We start from the raw sequence: 26,444 nt of genomic DNA, 5'->3' as shown, positions 1-26,444 counted from the left end.
TAACCTTTGTGGGCATTTAGTGATGAAATGACAAGACAAAAATGTGTGAGTGCTTTTCCATCCTTGTGAGTGCTTGACTTCCTTAGTTACTGACTGGAGGTAGATGTTCATTGAGTAAATATACACACTCAAGAAGTATATTTACTTGTATTGTGTCTATGTAAAAGGTTTCTACTAAAATTAGTGTGTCTAAAAGCATCACACTGTCCATATCTACAACCCGTATTAGGTAGTACAGGACTACATAGTAAATATTAGTCTCCTGTTTTATTCCTCGGTCCTGCCCTCCACTGCTGCTCAAGTGTTGCTAACCTTCAAAATTTTCCATCACCTCAGACTAAATGATTGGAAGATGTTTTTTCCTTGATCTCCTATTAATATGTTATATATCCAGTAACAATTCTACCAGCGGCACAGATTTATCCTTTTTGAAAGATTGCCACTGGATTCAGTGCCATTAAAATCCTTCATTATCCATGCTCTTGTTTCTCTGTGTAGGTTCAAATAATTTCAAATCCATTCCCTTACTGCTCTGATCTACAATAGGAACTCCCATGTTGCTGTTCTGAACATCATGGATTTCCATTCAAATTAATTCAACACTCCTGTTGAGCAAAGATGATCCAGTCTTCAAGTAAATGTTAGATCCTTCCTCATCTGTGCACATTTTTTTATGAAACCTGTACAGTGTTTTTTGTCCATTCTGAATATTTAAAACTTTTTCCTGTTCATACAGGATTAAGGGTTATGGGGAGAGGGCGGGAATGTGGAACTGAGACACGACAGATCAGCCATGATCTTATTGAATGGCGGGGCAGGCTCGAGGGGCTAGATGTCCTACTCCTGCTCCTATTTCTTATGTTCTTATACACATTTGTGGAGTAGTTACACGTTGTCCGCAAGGGAGTGTATTACTGCAATGAAATCCTTGGTGCCCAGATTTTAACTTGGTCTCTATGAGCTGCAGATTATCCATGTTTTCTCTCTCCCAATAACCCTGAAGCTGCAGTACTCTTTATAGTGGTGCAAAAACACTTTATTCTATCAACAGCACAATGAATGCTGCAAGTACTCGTTTATTGATTTTCATTTGCTGTTTTCTTAATATTTCAGCTCTGTTATCATGAATATGCTACCTTTAACTCTATCTATCGGCTCAGCTCAACTGGTAACATTCTCGCCTCTGGAACCAGAGACTTGTGAGTTCAAATCCTAATCCAGAGACTTGAGCACCTGATCTGGGCTGGACTTCAGTGTAGCACTGAGGCATTACAACAGTGTTGAAAGTACTGCCTTTCAAATGAAATGTTTAACCAGAACTCAATCTGTTGGTTCGAATGATGGATATTCAAATCCCCATGGCTATAATTCAAATGGAGCAGAGAGTCTCTATCTTGGTCCCTTTGCCAAATTTTTCCCTTAGTCTATATGTCAAAAACAGATAATCTGCTAATTCACATTGTTGCCTTCTTCAAAATGGGCAGCGTATCCATCTCCTGAACTACAAAGCAATTTATATTGGATGCTTCAGAAACATTCTCAGGCAAACATAAATTCTTCCTATTTTCTTTTCTGTTTCTAATTAAATATTTCTCAATACTGATCTTGTACAAATTCTGCCCTAATTTCCCTCTCTTTATTTTGATATCATCTTGCTTTGCTAAACAGTTATGCTTTCTCCAAAATTCATTCCAGTTCAAATTAGTTTTTCTTTACACAAACCAAAGCCAAGGGCCTGATTTTACAGGCACGTCTGCCCTGAAACCACAGTAGACGAGGCTCACATATGACGTTCTCCGTTGGCTTCAGGCACAATCTCATGAGCCTCAGGTGTGCATGTTGGTAAAATTCCAGCCCAAGTATCCAACTGAACTGCAGACCTGTCAACACCAGAAGTGGCCCTAGCGACATTACATTGGCTTCAGAATACCTGTGGTGTTTATAATTTATCCCAACAACTGTCCTATAGGTTTTTCAAATTCTCTTTGAAGCATCTTATCTGGAATCTCACTCAGAGCAGCAGGGCCATTATACAAGAAAACCACATGCTTTACCTCAAACATTACTATATAACTATTTAAATATTGTCACAAAATCTCTACAACAAATCATCTACCTCGTATTTACCTCAGAGAAAGGCCCCTTGCACCACCTGCACTCAGCATTTTACTGATAACGTCATTCCATCCTATATCATCTTATATCTCAATTTCTAACAACGGTTCCCAGGCTTAAAATGTTTCAAATTAGAACTTTTTCATTCCACAAACTGCCTCAAAACCATAACCATAATCCTCTCCATACCAACTAAATCCCGCACCAGACTAGTCATCATCCTCCCCACACTAATCAACCTGCAGTTTACAGCCATCATCCTCACCGCATCAATGAACCTGCAGACTAGTCATCATCCTCCCCACAATCTGTAGACTACAGTTATCATCCTCCCCACGCGAAACAACCTGCAGACTACAGTCATCATCCTCCCCACATCAAACAACCTGCAGACTACAGTCATCATCCTCCCCACACCAATCACCGTGTAGACTTCAGTCATCATCCTCCCCACATCAAACAACCTGCAGACTACAGTCATCATCCTCCCCACACCAATCACCATGTAGACTACAGTCATCATCCTCCCCACATCAAACCTGCAGACAACAGTCATCATCCTCCCCACATCAAACAACCTGCAGACTACAGTCATCATCCTCCCCACACCAAACAACCTGCAGACTACAGTCATCATCCTCCCCACACCAATCACCGTGTAGACTTCAGTCATCACCCTCCACACACCTGTAATATATCATATTGCTTTATTAACATTAAAATTAACGGCATAACCATCAGAAAAATGTTCAGTTTTTGGATGCTTTCGGTTCTCAAATGTACGGATAGAGGATATTTGATCTGTGGTACCATGGAGAGATTGGTTAACAGACAGGAAGCAGAAAGTAGGGATAAATGGGACATTCTCAGATTGGCAGGTTGTGACTACTGAGAGCTGCAAGGATCACTTCTGGGGCCTCTGGTATAGATAACAGACTTTAAATAGCCAAGAGATAAAGAGAAACGTAGCTAAGTTTGTTGATGAATCAAGGCTTGGTGGGAATGAATGCAAACTGTGAAGCGGACAGAGAGGCTGCCAAGAGTTTTAGACAGATTAGACAGAGGGCAACCAGGTGGCAGAGGGAATATGAGGAAGTATGAGCATATTCATTTTGGTTATAAGAACAGAAAAGCAGAATTCTTCTTTAAATGAGTGGAACTTGTAAATGTTGATGTTCAGAAAGGTTTGGGGTGGGATTTTCTGGATGTGCTCGGCCCCAAGGCCAGAAATTCCTGCCTGAGGTGAACAGACTTTGCATAGTCAGCCTCTGCCTGCTACCTTTCCCATCGTGGGTGCCACAGGAAAATTCAGCCCTTGATGTACCTATACAAAAACGTAAAAAGTGAAGGCAAATGGTATGTTGGCCTTTATTGCAAGGGGATTTAAGTGCAAAAAGGATGCTACAGTTATACAGGACTTTGGGAAAATCAAACCTGGAATATTATGCACAATTTTGATTTTATATTAAGGAAGGATGTACTTGAAGTAGAGGTAATAGAGCAAAGATTCACTAGGTTGATCCAAAGGGTGAGAGGATTGTCCTGTGGTGAGAGGCTGTGTAAATTGAAGTGATATTCTCTGAAGATCTTATTGAAACATTCAAGATTTTTTTTATTCATTCACAGGATGTGGATGTCGATGGCTAGATACGAATTTATTGCCCATCCCTAATTGTCTTTCAGAAGGTGGTAGTGAGCTGCCTTCTTGAATCGCTGCAGTCAATGTGGTATAGATACCCTCACAGTGTGGTTAAAAAGGGAGTTCCAGGATTTTGAAGCAGCAACAGTGAAGGAGCAGGGCTATAGTTCCATGTCAGGATGGTGAGTTGCTTGAAGGAGAACTTGAGGTCATATGCTTGCTGCTCTTGTCCTTCTAGATGACAGTGGTCATGGGCTGCTGCAGTACATCTTGTAAATGGTACAAACAGCAGCTACTATGAGTCTTTGGCAGAGGGAGTGAGTGCATGAAGTGCTGGATGAGGCCCACCAAGCGGGCTGCTTCATCCTGGATGGTGTCAAGATTCTTGAGTGCGTTATTGGAGTTGCATTCATCCAGGCAACTGGAGAGTATTCCATCACTCCTGACTTGTGCCATGTAGATGGTGAATAGACTTTGTGGAGTCAGGAGGTAAGTTACTCTCCATAGGATTCGCAGTCTTTGACCCGCTCTTACTGCCACAGTATTTATATGGTTGGTTCAGTTCAGCTTACGGTTAATGGTAACCCTCCATGATACTGATGGTGATGCAATGACACTGAATGTCAAGAGTAGATGGTTAGATTTTATCTTCTTGAACAAGGTCATTGCCTGGAGGTTGTGGTGCACTTACCATTTGGCATGGGGATTGACAGGGTAGATACTGAGACTTCAGCTGGAATGTTACATCTATTTCACACTGGCGGGATTTTCCCATCCGGCTGCAGTGAACGGAGACTTGACTGGCTGCCAAATTCTCCAACTTCGCTGGAAGGGTAGCACAGCATGAACAACTGGTAAGATCGCACCCATCAGGCAGAATATTGTGAGAATTTGGCAGAGTGTCAGTTCTGGTGAGAAAGCTAGTGTGGAACTCTCCAGCTCCACTGGCCAGTTTTCTCTTCAGATCTCTCCACTCTCTCTGGAGGTGGTTTGTGCCGTTACTCTGGCGAAGTGGGTCTCTCAGAGCTGCGAACTGACTTCACTTGGGCTGGATAATTGAAAAATAATTTATCACCCTCCTGCCTCCACTATGGAGATATCTGTGGCCTCTCTCACCCCAATCATCACCGGCATTCCCATTGCTCTCAGGGAATGAAGGGTTGGGGGCAGCTGGCAGGAAAGTGGATTTGAAGCCTAAAATTAGCCATGATGGCATTTAATGGCAAAGCAGCCTTCTCAGTCTGGATGGTCTAACCCTGCTCCTCTATCCTACGTACTTTGCTCAATATAACTTTTCTCCAACACTGTGTCTTTGTCCCTTTTGATTTGTATATCAGTTATAGCTAACAACGTTATACCTCTCAGGAAAAATGGCTATGGCTGCTGTAAATACAGAAAATCAAAGAAATTGTTTTCAAGCACAGCTTTGACTAGTGCTTGTGGATAATAATAAAATTCTAGAATATTCTACAGTGCAGAGGAGGTCATTCAACCCAACAAGTCTGCATGGACTCTCTGACAGAGTATCTTACTCAGGCCCACCTCCCCTGCCTTATCCATGTAACCCCACACATTTCCCATTGCCAATCCACCTAACCTGCACATCTTCGGACAGCAAGGGGCAATTAAGCATGGAGAATCCACGTAACTAATTCTGAATGAAAAGATTCAATGAGGGGAGGAGCTGGGAGATTGAGAACCTCTACATAGAAGTTTGCAGAAAAGATGTTTAATATTCTACTTAACAGTAGAAGGGATTATTATTTAAAAGGCGAAAAGCTGCAACATGCTGCGGTGGGGGTCCTTGTCCACGAGTTGCAAAAACCCAGTCTGCAGGTGCAGCAAGTGATCAAGAAGGCGAATGGAATGCTGGCCTTTATAGCGAGGGGGATAGAATATAAAAGCAGGGAGGTCTTGCTGCAACTGTACTGGGTACTGGTGAGGCCGCAGGTGGAGTACTGTGTGCAGTTTTGGTCGCCGCACTTGCAGAAGGATATATTGGCCTTGGAGGGAGTGCAGAGGAGGTTCACCAGGCTGATATCGGAGATGAGGGGGTTGGACTATGAAGAGAGACTAAATAGACTAGGTCTGTACTCGTTGGAGTTTAGAAGGATGAGGGGGGATCTTATAGAGACGTATAAGATAATGAAGGGGATGGATAGGGTAGAGGTAGAGAGATTCTTCCCACTTAGAAAGGATAGCAAGACTAGAGGGCACAGCCTCAAGATAAGGGGGGGGACAGTTTAGATCGGAGTTGAGGAGGAACTTCTTCACTCAGAGGGTGATGAATCTCTGGAATTCTCTGCCCGTTGAAGTGGTGGAGGCTACCTCGCTAAATATATTTAAGTCACGGGTAGATAGGTTTTTGATAGACAGGGGAATTAAGGGTTATGGGGAGAAAGCAGGAAAGTGGAGCTGATCCACTTCAGATCAGCCATGATCTTATTGAATGGCGGGGCTGGCTTGAAGGGCTAGATGGCCTACTCCTGCTCCTATTTCTTATGTTCTTATGTTTTATGCTAGTTTTTAAATGGGTTACTGACATGGTTTTGTTCCCATTTGTGGTTCCTGTTGCATTTTGAAGCTATAATCTTCCTAAATGTTCATCAGTTGGGAAAACCAAAGCAGAACATGACCACCTTTGTCAAAAATTCAACTTTACCCACACAGGTTTATAGTACCCATCTCTGTTTTCATCAGAATGCGATTGATCCCAGTGTTGAAGGAACAAGCGTATTTTTTAAAATGCACTTTTCCTTCTTGCAAACTTCATTTCAATCGACACTTACAGCTCTATACCCCACCACACATTCTTTCCTCAAACTTTTGAGCTAGGGAACCTCAATTCCATCTGTTTCCTCTTGTAGTTTTTAAAAACACAAGCCTGTGGTCAACTAACCTCAGCTTCATCATTCATTTCACCAAATTTTTAAATCTCCTGCAGTTACAGATCTTGGCCATTCATGTACGTTTGTCAGTTTTCGGAACAAAAAAAATCCTCTCCTTGAGAATTGTGCAGTTGAACTTAGGTTTGTATGTCTGGTGAGCTAATGAATAGAATTTTCCACTGATCTGTCCTTCCCATAACCCAATCTTCATCATCGAGCAGGGATACTTCACATTAGATCGAGACTTTGAACAGATGCCAGCTGGCTGCTCCGATGGGAAGTGATGTTCTGCAGTTCAGAATGTGACCTGCTTAGTCTAAGCTCGGTTGGGAGATTGGATCTTTTGATTGTTGGATGGGATGCCAGTTGGAGGCAGCAACTTCATGCTTGAGACGGTTCCAATTGGTCACCCGGCCAAACCTTGTGCTTGGTATTCCTTTCAAGATGCAAATAAAAGGCCACTTGAATGCAAACCAAGTGGCACTCAAACATACCAAATGGTGCTTTGTTGAGTGCTTAAAGCAGCATCATTCCCCTTCCCTGCTTTGCTATCACTCCTTTCACCCAGTGTTTCTGCTCATTTTAATTCAATATTGCTGCTTAAAAGAATCATTGTTTCAGGAATAGATCGGCTGATGGGATACCATGGAAGGATATACAAAAAAGTGAATAATTAAAACAAAATACAATCATAAGCTTGCCAGATGGTTTAAATTCTCACAACTTAGAACAAGATTTCAAATCTTGAATACGGAACTCTAATTTGTGGCTCATTTTGCTCTCGTAGGTCAAAGCTCATGTATTTATTCTATTCAAGCACAAGAGTTAATCTACAAAATAATGTAAAGCCTACCTTTGGAACTCTAATGATATGGATGTTGGATTTTATCAGGTTCTATTTGAAAATACATAGTCAATACGAGGTCCATTTTCTATTGAACAAATTCATCCTCAAGGTCATTTAATAATTATAAGTTTTGTTGAAAAAATAGACACATTTGTCAAAGCTTTTTAACTTGCACTCATCAAGACTTTCGCAAAAAACAGTGCAAGGATAATCAACAAATTTATACTATGAGAAGAGAGTGCTGACTGGTTGGCAAGTGGACTCTGATTGGTGGAGACATTACCACAGAGAATGCACCAGTTAATGGTGACTGATAATTAACTGCCAAGCATGGTTTGAAATTTAAACTAGGCAATTGGAGTCTGATTTGTCAAGGCATTACCCTGAGAAATGAACTAGTGAATGGCTATCACTTATTTTGTTTAGATTTATCAAATGCAATATGTGCCTATGTTTCTTCTGTCTGTAAAGGACAGAGCCCTGTGTATTAATATATGTAGCTTACAGTACACAGAAATGCTCCACACTGCAAGTCTGACTGACAATCCTAAATTAGTGGTCAGTGTAATTCTTAGTAGACTAAGAATTATTTAGCAAATGTTGTCCAATCTCAGAATCACATCTAATATTGAACACAATGTTTTGAGGTTTGCAAGCACGGACTAGTTGTGTATAAGCTGTACTTTTCCTATTGTGAACAGTGAAGGGATATACTGTTTCATACAATCCGTCCAAGTAACAGGAAGATCACATCAAACAGCATGCTCTTCTACTGTCTGCGATAGACTAGGTACAGCCCATACCCGATCAATCCATGCTTGCAAAACTCAAAAAACTGTGTCGCACATTTGATGTGACCCAAAGTTTTTATTACTTACATGGAGAAAAACTGCAGCAGGCGACGGTGCAGAGGGACCTCGGGGTCCTTGTGCATGAGTCGCAAAAACCCAGCTTGCAGGTGCAGCAGGTGGTCAGGAAGGTGAATGGGATGCTGGCCTTCATAGCGAGGGGGATTGAATATAAAAGTAGGGAGGTCTTGCTGCGGCTATATAGGGCATTGGTGAGGCCGCAGCTGGAGTACTGTGTGCAGTTTTGGGCGCCGTACTTAAGCAAGGATATTTTGGCCTTGGAGGGAGTGCAGAGGAGGTTTACTAGGCTGATGCCGGAGTTGAGGGGGTTGAGCTATGAGGAGAGGCTGAATAAACTAGGCTTGTACTTGTTAGAGTTTAGAAGAATGAGGGGAGATCTCATTGAGACATAAAAGATGATGAATGGGATGGATAGGATAGAGGTGGAAAGACTCTTCCTGCTCAGAAAGGACAGTAGGACTAGGGGGCACAGCCTCAAGATAAAGGGGGGGACAGTTTAGAACGGAGTTGAGGAGGAACTTCTTCACTCAAAGGGTGGTGAATCTCTGGAATTCTCTGCCCATTGAAGTGGTGGAGGCTGCCTCGCTAAGTATTTTTAAGACGCGGGTTGATGGGTTTCTGATAAGAGAGGGGATTAAGGGTTAGGGGGAGAGGGCGGGAATGTGGAACTGAGCCACGACAGATCAGCCATGATCTTATTGAATGGCGGGGCAGGCTCGAAGGGCTAGATGGCCTACTCCTGCTCCTATTTCTTATGTTCTTATGATTCTGAGAGTGGACAACATTTGCTAAATAATCATCCATGTGCTAAAAATTACACTGACAACTAATTTAAGATTGTCAGTAAGGTTCACAGTGAGAGACATCTGTGTATACTAGAAGCTACATATATTAATATATAGGGCTTTGTTCTTTGCAGACATAAACAACACATATATAAATTGTGTCAGTTTCATCTAAACAAAATAAGTGACAGCCATTTGCTGGTTCATTCCTCACGGAAATGCCTTGACCAGAGACAAAGTGCCTGATTTAAATTTCAAACAATGGATGGTAATTGACTGTCAATCATCCTCAACAGGTGCATTCTCCATGGCAATACCTCCACAAATCAGACTCCACTTGTCAACCAATCAGCACTTTCTTCTCATACACTATAAATTTGTTGATTCCCCTTACATTGCTATTCTTGCAATTGTCCTGAGTGCAAGTTGAAAAGCTTTGACAATAAATGTCTTTTTTTTCCAACTTCATTTGAGTTATTCTAATCAGTCACAACAGGAATTGGTCCATCGCTGAGAAAAGTGTGACTGAACAATGAGAAAATCATCAATGGCTCATAACTGTACAGCCCTTAATCACTGACTCTCCAAGGAAGGCAGTACGGTCATAGCATTGAACAATCTGCAACATTTCTGACAATTGTAGGAGTATTAACCATAGCAGAGAACACTAGATCAAGTCCAATTTTCCACTGTTCCCGATTATTCATTTGGATACTGTGTTACACACTTTCACTGGTACAGACACACTGTGTAACTTACTCAGAGGTGAGTGATAGTGTGCTTGTTGTTGGATGAAGTGTCAGCATGGCTCAGATAGTACTCTGACACCTCAGACAGGCTCGGGGTTATGCCCCAGTATCAGACTTCAGCGCAAAAATGATGCTGACCCGCAATGAACTACTGACTCTGGCATGGTCAGAGATGCTACTGACAGGTGAAATTCGGAACCCAGACTCTGTCTGTTCAGATGTCTGATGTGGAGGTGCCAGTATTGGACTGGGATAAACACAGTAAGAAGTCTCACAGCACCAGGTTAAAGTCCAACAGGTTTATTTGGTAGCACAAGCCACTAGCTTTCAGAGCACTGTCCCTTCAACAGGTGAGTGGGAGTTCTGTTCTCAAACAGGGCATATAAAGACATAAACTCAAATGTCTAAAATAATGAACAGATTTATTTGGTAGCACAAGCCACTAGCTTTATTTTTAGCTCATTATTTTGTAAATTGAGTTTGTGTCTTTGTATGCCCTGTTGGAGACCAGAACTCCCAGTCACCTGATGAAGTGGCTGTGCTCCAAAAGCTAGTGGCTTGTGCAACCAAATAAACCTGTTGGGCTTTAACCTGGTATTGTGAGACTTCTTACTGTGTGCAGATGTATGCCAAAATCTCACAACACTCACGACAGAAACTTCTCTTTGTTTCATTGCTCCCTCACACAACACCACACAGGGCAGATTGACTGGCCATCTACCTCACTGCTGTTGGCATTTCTACGCTGCAGAAACATGACTGCTGTGTTTGCCGAATGGTTTCTAGATTTCAAATCAGTTAGCTGTCTGTGAGAAACTTTGGGGTGCATTTGGGAAACATGATAAGGTGACAAGTTTCCTTAAAATGGTACTACACTCGATTCCACCAAAGACATGGTGTGGATTATACCCTGAGCAGTTAAGTACAACAGTGCTTCAGCAGTCAACATGCCTTGATTCTGAATGATTAACTTCCTCTTACCAGTGTTTTGTGGAACAGGTAGAGAGGGAAGTGGGAATTGGGGAACGAGGGTCAATGAGAACAGGAAATCAAAAATCTATTTCTTAGATCGCAGGCTCAAATTAAAGCCACCACTTCCCAGAACACCAATGCAAAAAGAAAAGTCAAACTTGCATTTACATTGTGTCCTTCACAACGTTCAGCTGTTCCAAAGTGCTTTGCAGTAAATAAGAATGTAAACTGTAGTCACTATTAAGAATATAAAAGAGGCAGCAATTGCACACAGCCAACCCCCATAAATATCAATGTACTTCCAGAGTCATGGCTGACAGCTACTCCAAAATAAAGGTAAGGGGTCTCAGGTAAGGGCTAATGGAGGGTTTATCTTCATTTACATTTGCATTATCTATGACGGGGCAAACAAGATGCCTCTGGATGAGCCGGTACTATATTTACATGTGCTTCTTCTGTAAGCAACCCACAATTCATCAACCCAACTTTCCATAGAGCAGGCTTTATAGGACACAACATGAACAAGATCACAAGCTCTGATTCAATAAGCTGGATTGCTAATGGGCATAGATCTGGTCTGTGTTGCAGATCACCTAAACGGCTTCTTCACACAATTGGTTCTCATGCATACAGTCAAACTACAGGTCAGTTAGAAGATGATTACCTTCATCCTCCCATCCAGAAAGGGAGCTGGATCTGCAGAAGTATATCAGTGTTATTAACTCCTGACCTAGTAAAACCATACCTCTCAGGCCATGGATTCAAACAAGTTCAATGCAGGAGAACATCTTCAATCAAGAGAGTTTTGCTAAGTGCTGGCTTTGGGATGGGGATCTGAACCCCAGTTGTGATGGTTTTAATTAAATTGGGTTGTGTGCAGTAACTGTGCAGGTTAGCTCACTCTGGCAGTGTACCGAGGTCTGAGTGGTGGTGGCAAGGGAAAAGGAAAGGAGAGAAAGAGAGAGCCAAGATTCAGAATGTTTCTGTACAAAGAATGAGTAATATGGAACATGGAATCAGAAAATGCTTTCATCCTTCATAGGAAGTATTACCTTAAAGTCTTTGCTCACCTCACTACTGTTCCTGTTACTTTATAATAACAGCCTCAGATGACAATGTGGCATTAAACAGGCTGCTAAATCTTTGTGTACTTTGTCAATTTCCTGTCACTCACCAGTTTCTCCATGATCACGCCTTGTGAATTTAACAAAATATATACAGGAAGATTTATATAAAAGTGTGGTTTACTGAAAATAATATTCACAGATAATCTTAAACTGGAGTAATTCTGTTCTTTACAAGAGACAACACACATCAACTTAAACAGGGGCTGCGGAATTAAATGACCCATTTTTGTGTGGTAATTTCTATGCACTAATAGTCACTCACACCTCCCCTGCCTATTTGCATTAACAGATAATCCTGGGAATTATTTCAGATCAGTCATGATCTCTCCGAATGGCAGAGCAGATTTGATGGGCTGAATGACCTGCTTCTTCTCCTATGTCTTATGGTCTATTGCTAGCGAAGCTTTGGTACAAATGCTTACTATATTTGCATCCTCCTTGGTTCAGTTTCTAGCAACAGGTCAATGGGTACATGGCCCATTTCAGAAATTGAGTGTTGCCTCAGTGCTTGGAGTACAGCATTGTCTTATGAATGAGATCTTAAATGGAGGCCCAATCTGCTCTCTAATGTACAAGTATTATATGGCATTATTAAAAGAACAAGGGAGTTTGCCCTTGGCATCACTTAAACAGTGTGTGTGGTCATTGATCTCACTGCTACCTTCAAGGGCCTTGCTGGGTGAAAATTGGATGCCACGTTTTCCATGTTACAATGGTGCTTGCAATTGGAAAACATTTCATTAACTGTAAAGGACATTGGAGCTGTCTTGAAATATGCTATATAAATGCAAGAAAAGGATTTAGAGAAATGAATTTATTGCAGATGCACAAGGCATTCATATTACAGAATGTCTCAAATTCGAGGTTAACATTTTCAGCAGACTTTGCATTAAAACTGAAATGGTTGAGGAGAACTCACTGTCACCACAGTATGTACCTCTGACCTGCCCCTTGCAGTACCTGACTGCCTAAAACCTGCAAGCTCACATTGACACAGCCGTCCCTGATCAAGTAGCATTTGCTCCATTTGTTCTGTACATCTGCAGGAATAATGTCCGATCATGAATCTAACAATGACACAAGTTGATAATTATGTAAGTCGTACCGAAGTGACAAATGGTGGCAGACTTGCACTCCTGAAGCTGATTTGCAGGACCCTTACACATTCACTCACTATGAATGACTTCACCTGTCACAGGTGATGATGGCACTGTATACTAATCCTATCTTGCAATTCATTCCACATCGAACACAACCTGACTCAAACATCCAAATCTCAGCCGAGGACAAAAACAGATGGTTAAAACCATCAACAGGAACAAAGAGGAAAGAGGCTGAGGGAGTAAAGGCTCATAAGCGCAGCAAAGATGTGGAGCAGGGGTAAACACAGTGGGCTGAGGAGATTAAAGTACTCTGACCTGTAGTTCCAGGTCGATGCTCTGGAACTAAACTGGAATCCAGAGACGAAAAATATTTTTATATTCTCAAAAGACCCAAGAAAAAAAATCACAGACAATAAAGAAGAACTGGGACTGTTAACAATCAGCCTGACAGGAGCCAGCACCAGTCTACCAGATGGCCATAGCCCACTTTAACCCTAGTTAATGCTATTGATTTGCTACATCTTTAATGAACAGTGTTTTTGTAATTGGACCAAACGGCAGTTAATTGTTGCATTTAATTCCCAACATTTTTACTGTAATGTACATAGAATAGTGAATCTTTCCAGACAGATTAAACAAAGCCCTCAGCTAACCCAGCAGATTATATGTTGGTTTACTTGCCATTAGTTAACACCTCACCACAACTGTGTAGTTGGTACATGGAGCAGCATAACTTAACCCTTTACTCATTTTATAAAAGGTTCCTTTGCAAGTCACATGTAAGAAAATGGTAAACTCTACAAAGAGCAATGCCCACAAATACTCCCCTTTCTAATCTAGCTTGGAAATATTGTTTACAAATGCTCCAGTTCTTGATTAGTAAATGCAAATTATGGCTGCTTACAGTTTTACCAATTTTGTTAAGTGCGCTGACAATGATAATCCTGTAAAGGTCCAGTAATAACATGCCAATAAAACATTCATATTTTATCCTAGACATTGAACTGCAGTAACAGAGAAGACGGATTGGGAACTTTAAATATCCCTCAGTTTAAATCATCTGTATAAACATGAAGTAAAATAAATAGGAAAGTGGCAGCTTGTCACCACAAAAACGCTGTGCGCTGGGATTCTCGGGGTCCCACTCTGGTGAACCTGGTAATGTAAGGTCAATCTTTATGACAGGCTCAGCAAACTTGTGCTGATGGCTGACTGGGCAGCCTGACTCACCAATGGAATGTGGAGGGGTAGACTTGTCACAGGGGCTGGGATTGTTTCCATTAGGCTCCAGCTGAACCTCTTAAGTATGAATCAGTAGGGTGATCCCAACCAGACGGGCAAAATTTGCCTGTATTCCAGTGTGTGTTTCGGGGTCTCCTCACCTCAGCTCCAGCAACCTGTGACAAAGGTCTGTTAAGTGGGATGTGACTGTGTAGTGACAATGCAGCTTGGTCTGGATGGTCAATTATGATAATGGGTTTCCTGAGTGTTGTAGACATCCAAGCAGTTTATAAAAAATAAAATAAATTCCTTGCCACAGATGACTACTGAATGTGGGGGTAGGGCAATGAGTGATCTGGGGTTCTAATGAAGCTCTCCTCATTCATACAGTAATTTATTCTGTTTTTATTCTTCTAGATTTGGATGTGGTTTAATCTTCAGTTGATCTGAATGTCTTTAAGTTAATGTTGAACTCAGAACATACTTTTTTACCAATGCAGTTTGGCATAACCTGCTGCTAGGACACAGGGTTTCCTGCCAAGTGACCATGTCTACATTAGCACAGGGTTTGGTGACTTCATTTAGTCCCATCAGAAATGCAACTATTAACATGATGATCGGAATTTTCCAAACCCCACCGCGATGGGTTTTTCTTCGTGGAAGTGGCTCATCATTGGCTACAGGTGGGATCAGTCTGTCTCACTGAAGTCATTGGCAATTTGCATGGATCGCACTGTCCCGCCACCAGAGAAGCTGTAGCAAGGGTCAACTTTGGCAGGACTGGAAGATCCCACCGGTGGTAAGTGCTGGAAAATCCCAGCATTAGGAAATATACAGTAAATGGCAGAACCCTTAAGAGTATTGATAGTCAAAGGGACCTGGGTGTACAGGTACACAGATCACTGAAAGTGGCAATTCAGGTGGAGAAGGTAGTCAAGAAGGCATACGGCATGCTTGCCTTCATCGGTCGGGGCATTGCATTTAAAAATGGCAAGTCATGTTGCAGCTTTATAGAACCATAGTGAGGCCACACTTGGAATATAGTGTTCAATTCTGGTCGCCACACTACCAGAAGGATGTGGAGGCTTTGGAGAGGGGACAGAAAAGATGTACCAGGATGTTGCCTGGTATGGAGAACATTAGCAATGAGGAGAGATTGGAGAAACTTGGTTTGTTCTCACTGAAACGATGGAGGTCGAGGGGTGATCTGATAGAAGTCTACCACATTATGAGAGACATGGACAGAGTGGGTAGTCAGAAGCTTTTTCCCAGGATGGAAGAGTCAATTACCAGGGGGCACAGGTTTAAGGTGTGAGGGGCAAAGTTTAAAGGAGATGTATGAGGCAGATTTTTTACGCAGAGGGTAACAGGTGCCTAGAACTCATTGCTGGGGGAGATAGTGGAAGCAGGTACGATAGAGAGTTTTAAAGGGCATTTTGACAAATCCATGAATAGGATGGGAATAGAGAGATAAAATCCCTGGAACGGTAGGGGGTTTTAGTTAAGTCAGGTGGCATGACTGGTGCAGGCTTGGAGGGCCGAACGGCCTGATCCCATGCTGTAATTTTCTTTGTTCTTTACTAGTCTTCTGCACTGATATGAAGTGTACATTTGGTCGGGAAGGATTTGGCTACTGGTGAGAGTTGGAAAGGATGGTTAATTGCCATGAGTTTCATTTAGGTTTGTGACATCTTGCACCAGAAAGTGGCCATGGTCTTTTGAACCATTGGCCTTTAGCACTATGACAGCGGGAAGTTGCCGTTGGCCTACAAACATTCTGCTGGTCCTCAGCATTGACACTCAGGTTAAATGTGGGTAAGGGAGTTTGAGGGAGTCTTGCTGTACGGAAGGAGGAAGCAGATCTGATCCTCCTTATCTTACAAAGGAAAGAAACAAACATACGAGGAATAGCCTCTTCTGCTCCTGATGCTCCCCCTGCTACACTTGTCAGGAAAGGTCACAGCGGATTCCCTGCTCGGGTGATTGCCAGGATGTCAATGGACTCAATGGACCAGAGTCTGCTCTATTAAAGAAAGACTCTGCTGCTTTCAGACAGGTGCCTTAGCTGCATGCTTATAACAGCAGATTAAAAGTGACACGAATAAGACCCAGGAGGACCCTGCTGGGCAACTCACCTCGGTGGATTTTAATTGCTTACCTGTCCAGTGGGCTGGGAGGATTGAAATTAACCCTGTGGTCTTTGTTTAAGCTAGAGGCAGATTTCCTGTGATTGGTGCAGCTACTACATGTGGCCAATGAGACGAATTTTGTGATTTTTCTTCAGTCAGGAGCAGATTTGTGACTTTATGCAAGAGATCACATGTAATACTGAGCTTGATGTTTGATGGCCAAACGGGTAAAATCTGCCAGTCTCAACCAAGCAAGCCTCCTAAGTTTATTTGTGATAACATGCACCTTGCTGCTTTGTGGTGTGACCAAGAAGCAAAATGACCGTGCTGATTCTCACCAGAGGATACCACCTTTGCCTTCTGGATTGTGAGTGATGGCAATGGTGCCACTCGAAACTCCCTGCAGCGGGGAGTACGCAGTGCCGCAGGCTGTACTTACACTGGAACAGATTATTGACCCTGTTGTCATTTGCTCAAACACTAATCCACTGATTCAGTTAAGTCACACAATATTTGAGCAGAAGTCCAGTGACTGCAATATTTTCACAGTCCTTGCTGTATATTGTCATGTTATGCTTCAGGCAGGCTTCTCTGATGATGAAAACTCCCTGAAGTATTGCAGTCAATAATCTTGTTTGTGGAAATGCACTGCAACCATTTCCTTCTAAAAGACATACAAAAATTGAGTGACTTGAGTACAAACTTTAGGCTGACACTGAGGAAATGCTCCATTAAATACAGGCTTCCTCTGTCTTTTCAAGACCCTATTTCAAAGAAGTGCAGGGGCCATTCTTCCCAGAGTCCTGGCCCACATTCATCCCTCAACCAGCATCATTGAAACAGATGATCTACTCATTCCTCACTGCTGTTTGTGGGAGCTTGCTGAGTGCTAACTGAAAGACTTTCTGCACAAAGTTCTCTTTGGTGATCCTGTCCGAAAGTTGGTTTCATCATAGCAACAAACTTGCCCCATTTCCGTAATACCACACCCGTCCTTCATAGTGGGTGTCTTATTTTACTGGCTCCTTCTGCAGACTCATTGCATGCACACAACAGGAGCCAGTGGGTCCCCAGTGGATTTTCCTCCCATCTATATTAACTATTCCTGCTGCTTAGGAGTCACCACGTGGATGGGGCCACTATTATAGCCAACCAGCCTAAACGGTTCTGGAGTCTCCGAGAGTTACCAATTATTCTCCCAGATACTGAATGGTGAATGATAACAATCACATTGTCTGCCTCTCAGTACTTAACAGTTTGATCAATGACTGAAAGAATCAAGGCTACACATGCTAGGCCTCTCTCACCCATCTCTCAGTGCACAGATGTTGTGAGGAAAGGAGTCGAGCACACTAGTACTTAATTCCATTGCATCACATGTTGAAACCTGGGAAGATATGCCCAGATTTGCCAACATTCACAGCATCAGACACTCCTGAGGTGGCAGTAAAGGCCCAAAACTCATCCGATTCTTGACAGGGGTCGTGTGGAAATCGGACCTCTCTCCAGCCAGCACCAAATCCGTAATGGAAGCCTTCAGTGGGAAGCTTCATTCTGATTTTTGGGCGTTTCTTCATCCTTCAGGAGCTTTGTCTCCTCTAGTGCTGTTGCTGCATTGACATATTTCCCCATGATGTTAGAAATCGTGTCTATATTGATAAAGTGAGACCCAAATGGATGGGAGTAGTGGGTGGGAAGGGGAAAGAGAGAAGGTTGCAGGGGGCAAGTGAAAATCCTGTCCAAATGGAGGCAATCTCTTAACGCTTTTCTAGCGAGGTCTCAGCTGTAACAACTGAAAAGTCTTGCAGCTCATTACTCCATTTATGTGCTATGGTGAATTGGACAGCTTGTCACAATTCCTCCCCACCCCTCCCAAAGCCCACTCAGGCTCATGCAGGGATCAGACTGAGATCAGATACTTCCTAAGGTGGTAGTGGATCCATCACTGGAACAGGCCTAGGAATAGGCTTTATGAAGAACAGAATGAAATTGAGAGTTGGATCTAGATTATAAAAAAGACAAATACTGAGTTTACAAGACATGAAAAAATCAGTAACTCTTTAGCCAGAGGAATAACAACTGGACACACTGTGACATATGGGCACAGCCTCCCGATCAGGATGTGCAGTTTCTCTGTACCACTATTAACTATTTTCTTGCTATTTATAGTATTCTAAAATCCAGTCGCTTAACTGAAGAGTTATTTCCTGAGACTGAAGTAAGTCCTTCCTTAGTAATATTTAACAGCTTTCTACCACTTAGCTAACTGAATCCAATCTTCACATGGCTATTGATTTTTTGGATTTCTACAAGTTATTGTCACTGAAGTCATCCTACGACAGCAGTTAGATTTGATTAATTACCACATGGGTCGGAGGAAGAGGAAAATCACTTCTCCTGGAATCTCCAATCAGTCCGAGTTGTTCAAATCTCAGTTCAGTTTTCTGGTTTAGAACCAAGATGCATTCTTGGCCCAAACTCATTTCCACTTTATACAAAGCAGAAGGAGTAAGACTGTATTCCAAGTCAGTCCTCACCCAAAATTATTTGGGATTTGGGCCTGTGCAAACAGTGAAAATTCAGCATAAGTCTGTTCAATTCAAATCTGAGGCTGGGTGCAATTTTCCTATTGGACTGCTTGGTTTATTCTTACTAACTGATTGGATGATACAAAATATATAAATAGCGTACATCATAACTTAACTCAAGTTCATCTCCAGGGCAATGTGACTCCAGCCTTACAGTTCAAGCCCAGAACAATGTCCGGCCATTCTGAAGGTCAGGAACTGAAACCCAGAGTAATGTCCTTCCCTCCTGGAGAATGGATTCAGATCCTCAAGCTGCTTCTCTTTTCACTTTGAAAACTCTGGTTTAAGTGCCAAGGCTTCTCGTTAGTTCTGCTTTGATATCACTGTTTAGGAGTGTGAATTCCAACTCTTGACTGCAGCACACCTGTATTGTCATCTGCTTCACTTGTTTGCAACCTGTATTTGAGTTTGATGTGCCCTAACTTTAACTTTCACCTTAGACATTTCAGTGTATGCTTTCAGTATCAGGTGGGATACAAGGATGATGCAGAAAACACCCCTACCCAACAAATTAACCTACCCAAATAATCCACAAGTCCGATTTATGATTGCTAGTTATGACCTATTTAGGGATCTAGTATGCCAATATTGTAATTATCAAGCCACCCAACCCCTGCCATACTGAGACTCATCCCGTTCTTGATCAGGATTCTGGAGTTTCCTCATCCCTCCAAATGCTGGTCCTATTGTTCCTACTGCGCCCAGGACTCCTGGTACTAGCTGAGGCTCTTGTGCTCCACTCACTTATTAAAGACGTCATATGACCTGATTCTAATTGCAGCCCTTTGTCCTAGCGAAGGCACTCCATGGCATCAATCACACAGCTGTGCCCAGTGCATCTGAACTGTGGCAGTAACACTGTGGAGAATGAGCGCTAACACGTGGCTCACTCACAATAAAGAAGTGACTTTGTCAACAGGCTCATTCGATCCGCTCCTCTGCTGTCACACAAGATTTATTTATAAGCCTCTCGTAAGCTGCAATAGGAACAAGAGAAAGCTTCATTTTTTCCCCTGTGCTGTGCTGTTCTGCAGCTTACACTGAAAGAGATATTGTCTGTGATTGTAACTTAATCCATGAGCTGACCAAGGGTTGAGCAGCAGCACCAAGAGACCATTCTCTTCAATCGTTCTTCCGCTTTGTGGATGCTTATCTTCACCTGGTGTCTCTCCACAACATCGCGCCAAGATCAGCTACTTAGACGATGTGCTGGAGTCAAATCTGCCTCTCTGTGCCACAGTGCAGACACCAGAGCTTTCAATTGCCACAACATCTCAAACTTTACTTTTTAAAAGTAAATGGGAAACATAATATAAAAAAAAAGTTGGAAGAAAATGAAAGCCACCCAACTTTTTCACTGTATATTAATTTGTTAGCTGATCTCCTGTGGTATTGCTCACAGAAAGTCAGTCAAAGTCAATATTAGGATAGGAACATTACACCGTCTAAAGCACAAAGGATTGTATTCTTGGAGTGTAAATGGGATTCAGTTTAAGGCTAAGTTGCTGTCTGCATGGATTTCCTTTGGGTGCTTCGGTTTCCTCCCATAGGCCAAAGATGTGTGGGTTAGATTGATTGGCCATACTAAAATTGCCCCTAAATGTCAGGGGGATTAACAGGGTAAATAGGTGGGGTTATGGGGATAGGGCCTGGGTAGGATTGTTATCGATGGAGGTTCAATAGGACAAATGGCCTCCTTCTGCACTGTAGGCATTCTATGGATTCCATGGACACAGGGCAAATTAGGACAGGTGTCAGTTATGAAGTTGCTGTTACATTAACACTGAATTAAGTCGTGTAATAGCTGAACTAAAAGATGATCCAAGCCCTGGCTTAAAGCCTTGGCAGTACGAGCCCCAGAAGATTTTGGTTCACACCTAGAAATGACCAGAAAATGAAAACAAGTATACAAAGTTTGAAATTTGAGCCCTTCATCCACTATCAATAGTCTAAACCTGCGATATTTCAACAGTGTAACTGGAGAAGGGAGTTAGATCTCCCAAAGATAGTTCTAGTCTAATTAAAAGCAGAACACAGACAAATTTGCCAAAAGGTACAAGTGAGGATATGATGTTTGAAGAGATTACTATTATAATTGCGATCAGGAATGGGCAATAAATGCCCTAAATAAATGCCATGAGCCAGGGACACACCTCCATCCTGTGAAAGAATTAAAATGTGTAATATGGATTAGACATTTAGAAGCAAAATATGCCACAGTAATCACCGAGATATACTAGAAAGCCCAAAGAAAACTCTAAAGCAGTAAAGAGCAGAAGTGTACTTAACATTCTGGTCACACCTACATTGTACATTGATTGACACAGGCTGATACAGCAGATATTAGTCTAGATTGTTTTGTGATTCTTTCTGTACATAACTTCTTCATTCTCATTCATAGTATATAATGAACATGAAACATTATCTATTTCAAAATAATTTGGGAGCTGTGAAATCTCTACAACCGACACAGTCCCTGTTTCCTCCCTTTAACTAAAACTCCAGCACAATGTACAAGATGCTGCAGCTGAATTCTGTGTCCTTGTAAATGAGGCCTCTGTCACACTGGAATGACTGCAAAATGATTTATTTCTCACTGCCATCTTTCAAAGAGACCTTAACATCGCTTTTACTGTGGGTGACTTAGAGCGCTCTCTTATTCTATCCACAAGGGCCTGATTTTAACACTGTTTCCCCAGTGGAATGCAGGCAATGAAAATTACAGCAGCAGCTTGACCTCCTCCAATCCCACAGCTTCCCCTCCAGTCAGGATTTTAAGTAGTTCGTTAGAGCCGGCAGTAGGGGTCCTGTTTTATATCGGTGAATTCCTCCCCAACATCATCTACCATTTAAAACTATTTTCCAATATCTGTGAGAAACAGGGCTCCAAAGGTCCCACAGGCAAACTCTGGGCCTCCCCTACTGCAAGCTTTCCTCACTCAATGTCCTCCTAACTAATCATGTAACCCATTACATTGCCTCCCCGCTACACCGGGGATGCCTTCCACCTGAGGTCGGCCAGCCAGCTGATGCTTCTTGCTCACATGGCCCTTGAATATCCTGCAGCTTGTGCTACAGGGGTCCCTGCAGTTAACGTGCACCTTCGGCTGGAAACTGAACTCAGCTTTACAAATTCTGAGTAGGGTCTGAGCTGCACTGGCATCCACTAGATTGCTTAGGAAGGATTAAGGGGGCAGGTTCTTGCCAGGGGGCTCCTTTGTGAAAGTCTGTTCTTTATGCCTCTCCTTAGTAGTGGGATAGTTGATGGGTGGAGAAGAAATCAGTTTAAATTTTGGATGAGCACCACTGGGGTTGCTCATCTTGGCTCAAAAACAAATCTTACATGGTGGCTAAAATTGCCACAGCAACTGACCAGAAATGTTGTGTTCAACCCTAACAGTATCTCATTCGCCATGAATTCTACTGGGCTTCTTCAATCACAGATGAACAAATAATAGAATCATTGAATGGGTTCACCTCAGAAGGAGGACATTCATCCCATCCAGTCTGCACCACCCTCTGCAAGAGCAATTCAGCTAGTTCCACTCCTTAGCCTTAGTCCTGCAAATGTTTTCCTCCGAGAATCACCTGATTCCCTACTGAGAGCTAAAATTAAATCGGTCTCCATCACCTTTTCCATCAGTACATCGTAGTTTGTAACCACTCACTGTGTAAAAATATTTTTCCTCCTGTCATCACTAGATCTTTTGCTAATCACCTTAAATCTGTTTTCTGCTTCTAGATCTTTCTGCCAATGAGAACAATTTTTCCATCTTGACACAATTTTGAACATTATCAGATCTCCTCTCAACCCTCTCTTCTCCAATGAGAACAATCCCAGCTTCTCCAATCTATCCATATCACTGAAGTCAACTCATCCCTTGAATCATTCCAATAAATCCTCACAAAGGCTTTCACATCCTTCCTAAAGTGCAGTGCTCCGAACTGGACATAATATCCCAGTTAAGAACAAACCAGTATCTGTACAGGTTCATCAGAACATTCTTGCTTTTGTACGCTATGCCCCTACTTTATTATGTACTCTATGCCCCTATTTTATATTTTATTTGCAGAATTGCATGCAGTCTGGTCACTATGTTACCAGAAAAATGGGGAAGCTTTGCAGAGAGTGCAAAGAAGGCCCACCAGGATGTTGCCTGGTGTCGAGGATGTTGGCTATGAGGAGAGGTTGAATAAATTAGGATTAGGAAAGGCAGAGGCTGAAGGGTGACCTGATAGAGGTCTACAAAATTATGAGAGGCTTGGACAAGGTGGATATTCAGAGGTATAGACAGGGTGTATAGTCAGAGGCTTTTTCCTAGCGGGGGCGTAATGTCAATTACAAGGGGGCACAGATTCAAGGTGAGAGGGGGAAAGTTTAAGGGAGATGCGAAGGGGAAGTTTTTCACGCAAAATGATAGGTGCCTGGAATGTGCTGCCAGAGGAAGTGGTGGAAGTAGGTACATTAGCAACGTTTAAGAGGCAGCTGGACAAGTACATGAATAGGGAGGAAATAAAGGGATACGATCTGATAAAGGGCTGAAGGATTTTATTTTCTAGTTTAGTGCACCATGATCGGCACAGGCTTGGAGGGCCAAAGGGCCTGTTCCCATGCTGTACCTTTTGTTCTTTCTTCTTGTTTAAAAAGCCCACAATCCTGTTTTTTGAGATTGTATTTCTAAACACTTTCTCAACGCGCACTGCAAACTTCAACAATTTGCACACATTTACTGCTAGATCTGTCTCTTCCAACACCGTCTTTAGATTTGTACCCTTCAGTTACATATATTCTTCCTACCAAAATGTGTCACATCACAATTCTCTCATTAAATTTTATCTGTCATGTGTCTGTCCAATCCATCAGTCCGCCTACACCCACTTGGAATTTATTAACTGGTAACAACTAAGAAGCATGCCAATCATCAAGAGATTCTACTAAGTCAACAGTGTACAGAGTCCTGATTGAGGGCTGTGGGCAGTTCCTGTCTATATTCAGCAGGATGATGTATCTGCTTTCCACTGGTGCTAAGTTGCAGTTAATACATAATGATCACCATATGGAATTCAAATTAATTTCACAGGATGTAGGTTAACAAAGCTACAACTTCCAACATCTTACTGACAGTTGAGATCATCCCCAGTTCTCTTATTTTCTCCTCTTCCCTTATGTATGCAGCAGCCTCACTTTCTGTACTGAACAGACAAGACTGCCACGACACAAGATGACAGTACGCATCTTGTTCTGTACTCCACGTAACAGGGCTGCAGAAGAGATGACTGTTCATTTCCATTTGACATACTCTGTATTACCACCAGGCGAGTTCATTCATGCAAAGTCAGTTCATAGTCCAAAGTTGGCAACTTCTGAACTGAACCTTTCATCCTGAAGGTACAGATATATAACGCCAGGAAAATCACTATTCTGGGACATTTTAAAGCAATGTTTCCTGGTGTGTGTGTGTGTGTGTGTGTGTGTGTGTGTGTGTGTGTGTGTGTGTGTGTGTGTGTGTGTGTGTGTACGCACTGGGGGTGGGGGGAAGGTCTGAATGTTGGACTATAGATGGAGTACTTAAGGAGCGACTATTTCCACTGGCAGGAGGATCAGTAACTGGAGAGTACAGATTATCGGCAACAAAGCAGACAGCACATGAGCAGGGTCATTATTAGGCAGCCAAAAGGTTGATGACAACAGATTCAATCGTAATCTTCAGAAATACATGTATGGGAGCGGGACTAATTGGACAGCGCTGCAAAACAGCCACCACAGGTGAATGATTCTATGATTTGCTCTGAACAGTTGAGCTCACTTATAGTTTGTTTGTTTTTCCAATGGATGTGGGGTTCTTACAATGCCTCCACAACCACCAAATTCATTTGCTAAGAGCCACAACAATTAAGTGAATCCTAACGCTGAACTCAAAGGTTATAAACTCTCTAATGAAATTGTAGTGGTTTGTTAGTCATTATTCAAATCTTAGTGCAGTTCCACAAAATGAATCTGTCAATTCAAATTCTTCCTGAGCGCACAAATGGAATATTTCAATCCACATTGGGTGGGACAGCACTGAGCTGTGAGCATTGGAACCTTGTATGGTTGACTGCTAAATCTCATCTGTAGAAAAGGTCACTATTTAAAATACTATCTCAGTTCATTTTATGTTGGAGAATGACAATTTACAGGATGAAAGGAAAAGGCTCAGAAAATCAGAAATGACAAAAAAAAACAGAAAACTTTTTAAAACTGCATTTTCATAGTGCCTTTCACAAACTTGGGTCTTCCCAAGATACTTAACAACAAAGGAACGTATTTGAGGTGTGATCATTGTTGCAATGAATCAGAGAATCCTTACAGTGCAGAAGGAGGCTACTTGGCGCATAGGGTCTGCACTAACCCCTGACAGAGCATCTCACCCAGGCCCACCCTATCACCCAATTCCACGCATGCACCCTGCCAATTCTCTAACCTATGCATCTTTGGACACTAAGGGAGAATTGATCATGACCAAGCTACCTAATCTGCACATCTTTGGATTGTTGGAGGAAACTGGAACATCTGGAGGAAATCCACGCAAACATGGGGAGAACTCAGGACACCCATCCGCTAATTTACACAAAGCAATGAAATGACCATGTCAGGTGCAAGCTGATGGTTCAGATATTGGCCAGAACACTACCTGAGCGCCCCTATTCTTGTTCAATTAGTGCCACAAGATCTTCAACATCAATCAAAAGCGCATTCAAGATCTCAGTTTAATGTCTCGTCAAAAAGATGGCTGGTGGGATTTTCAGGACCTTCCCACCAGCAGGATATTCTAGTCCAGCTGAAGTCGAGCCTGCCATTGCGTTCCTTGGCGGCAGGCAAGTGAGCCATATAAATCGCCACTGACTTCAGCAAGACTGGAAGATCCAGGTAGCAGCCAATGAAGTGCCAGCTCCACCATGGGAAACCTCACTGCGGAGGGCAGGTGTCACAGCCAGTATCGCTGACAGCGGAGCATTCCTTCAGTACTGCACTAAGTGTCAGCCTGGGTTGTGCTCAAGTCTAAGAGTCACAAGGTGATAGCGAGTCCCTCTCCAGAGCTTGAAACATGCACAATATGGAAGAATCACTCAGAAGCTCTTCCTATGTGTATTGGATGGCTGATATTGACAGAGGTTCCTGAATTGTTCAAGCCTACTACTCTAGGACTAGGATCAAGCCAGACTGAGACACTTCAACAGGCCGATCTTAAATAACTAAACTTATTCAGTGATGAGCTCTTCCTCTTGTTGTATTATTGATTCAATCCTTCGATTAATGAACAGGAATGTTTCACATTGATTAATTATTCATAATGGATCATGATGCCCTATATTTTGTTGTGCATATAGAAACACACCTCCAAACACCCATCACCCCATGCTCACTGACC

General features: G+C 42.4%; 1 protein-coding gene across 2 annotated transcripts in view; it reads right to left on the bottom strand.

Annotated features, from left to right (window-relative positions):
• The window catches only part of LOC145342010 (guanine nucleotide-binding protein G(o) subunit alpha), a 231,442-nt gene that overhangs the window by 145,787 nt on the left and 59,211 nt on the right, over positions 1–26,444 (bottom strand). The window lies entirely within an intron of this gene.

Source organism: Carcharhinus amblyrhynchos, chromosome 4 (assembly GCF_965287045.1).
Source record: "Carcharhinus amblyrhynchos chromosome 4, sCarAmb.v2.hapA, whole genome shotgun sequence".
Lineage (NCBI taxonomy): Eukaryota > Metazoa > Chordata > Chondrichthyes > Carcharhiniformes > Carcharhinidae > Carcharhinus > Carcharhinus amblyrhynchos.
The sequence above is the reverse complement of the archived record's forward strand: the minus strand, read 5'-3'. Positions and strand labels throughout refer to the sequence as shown.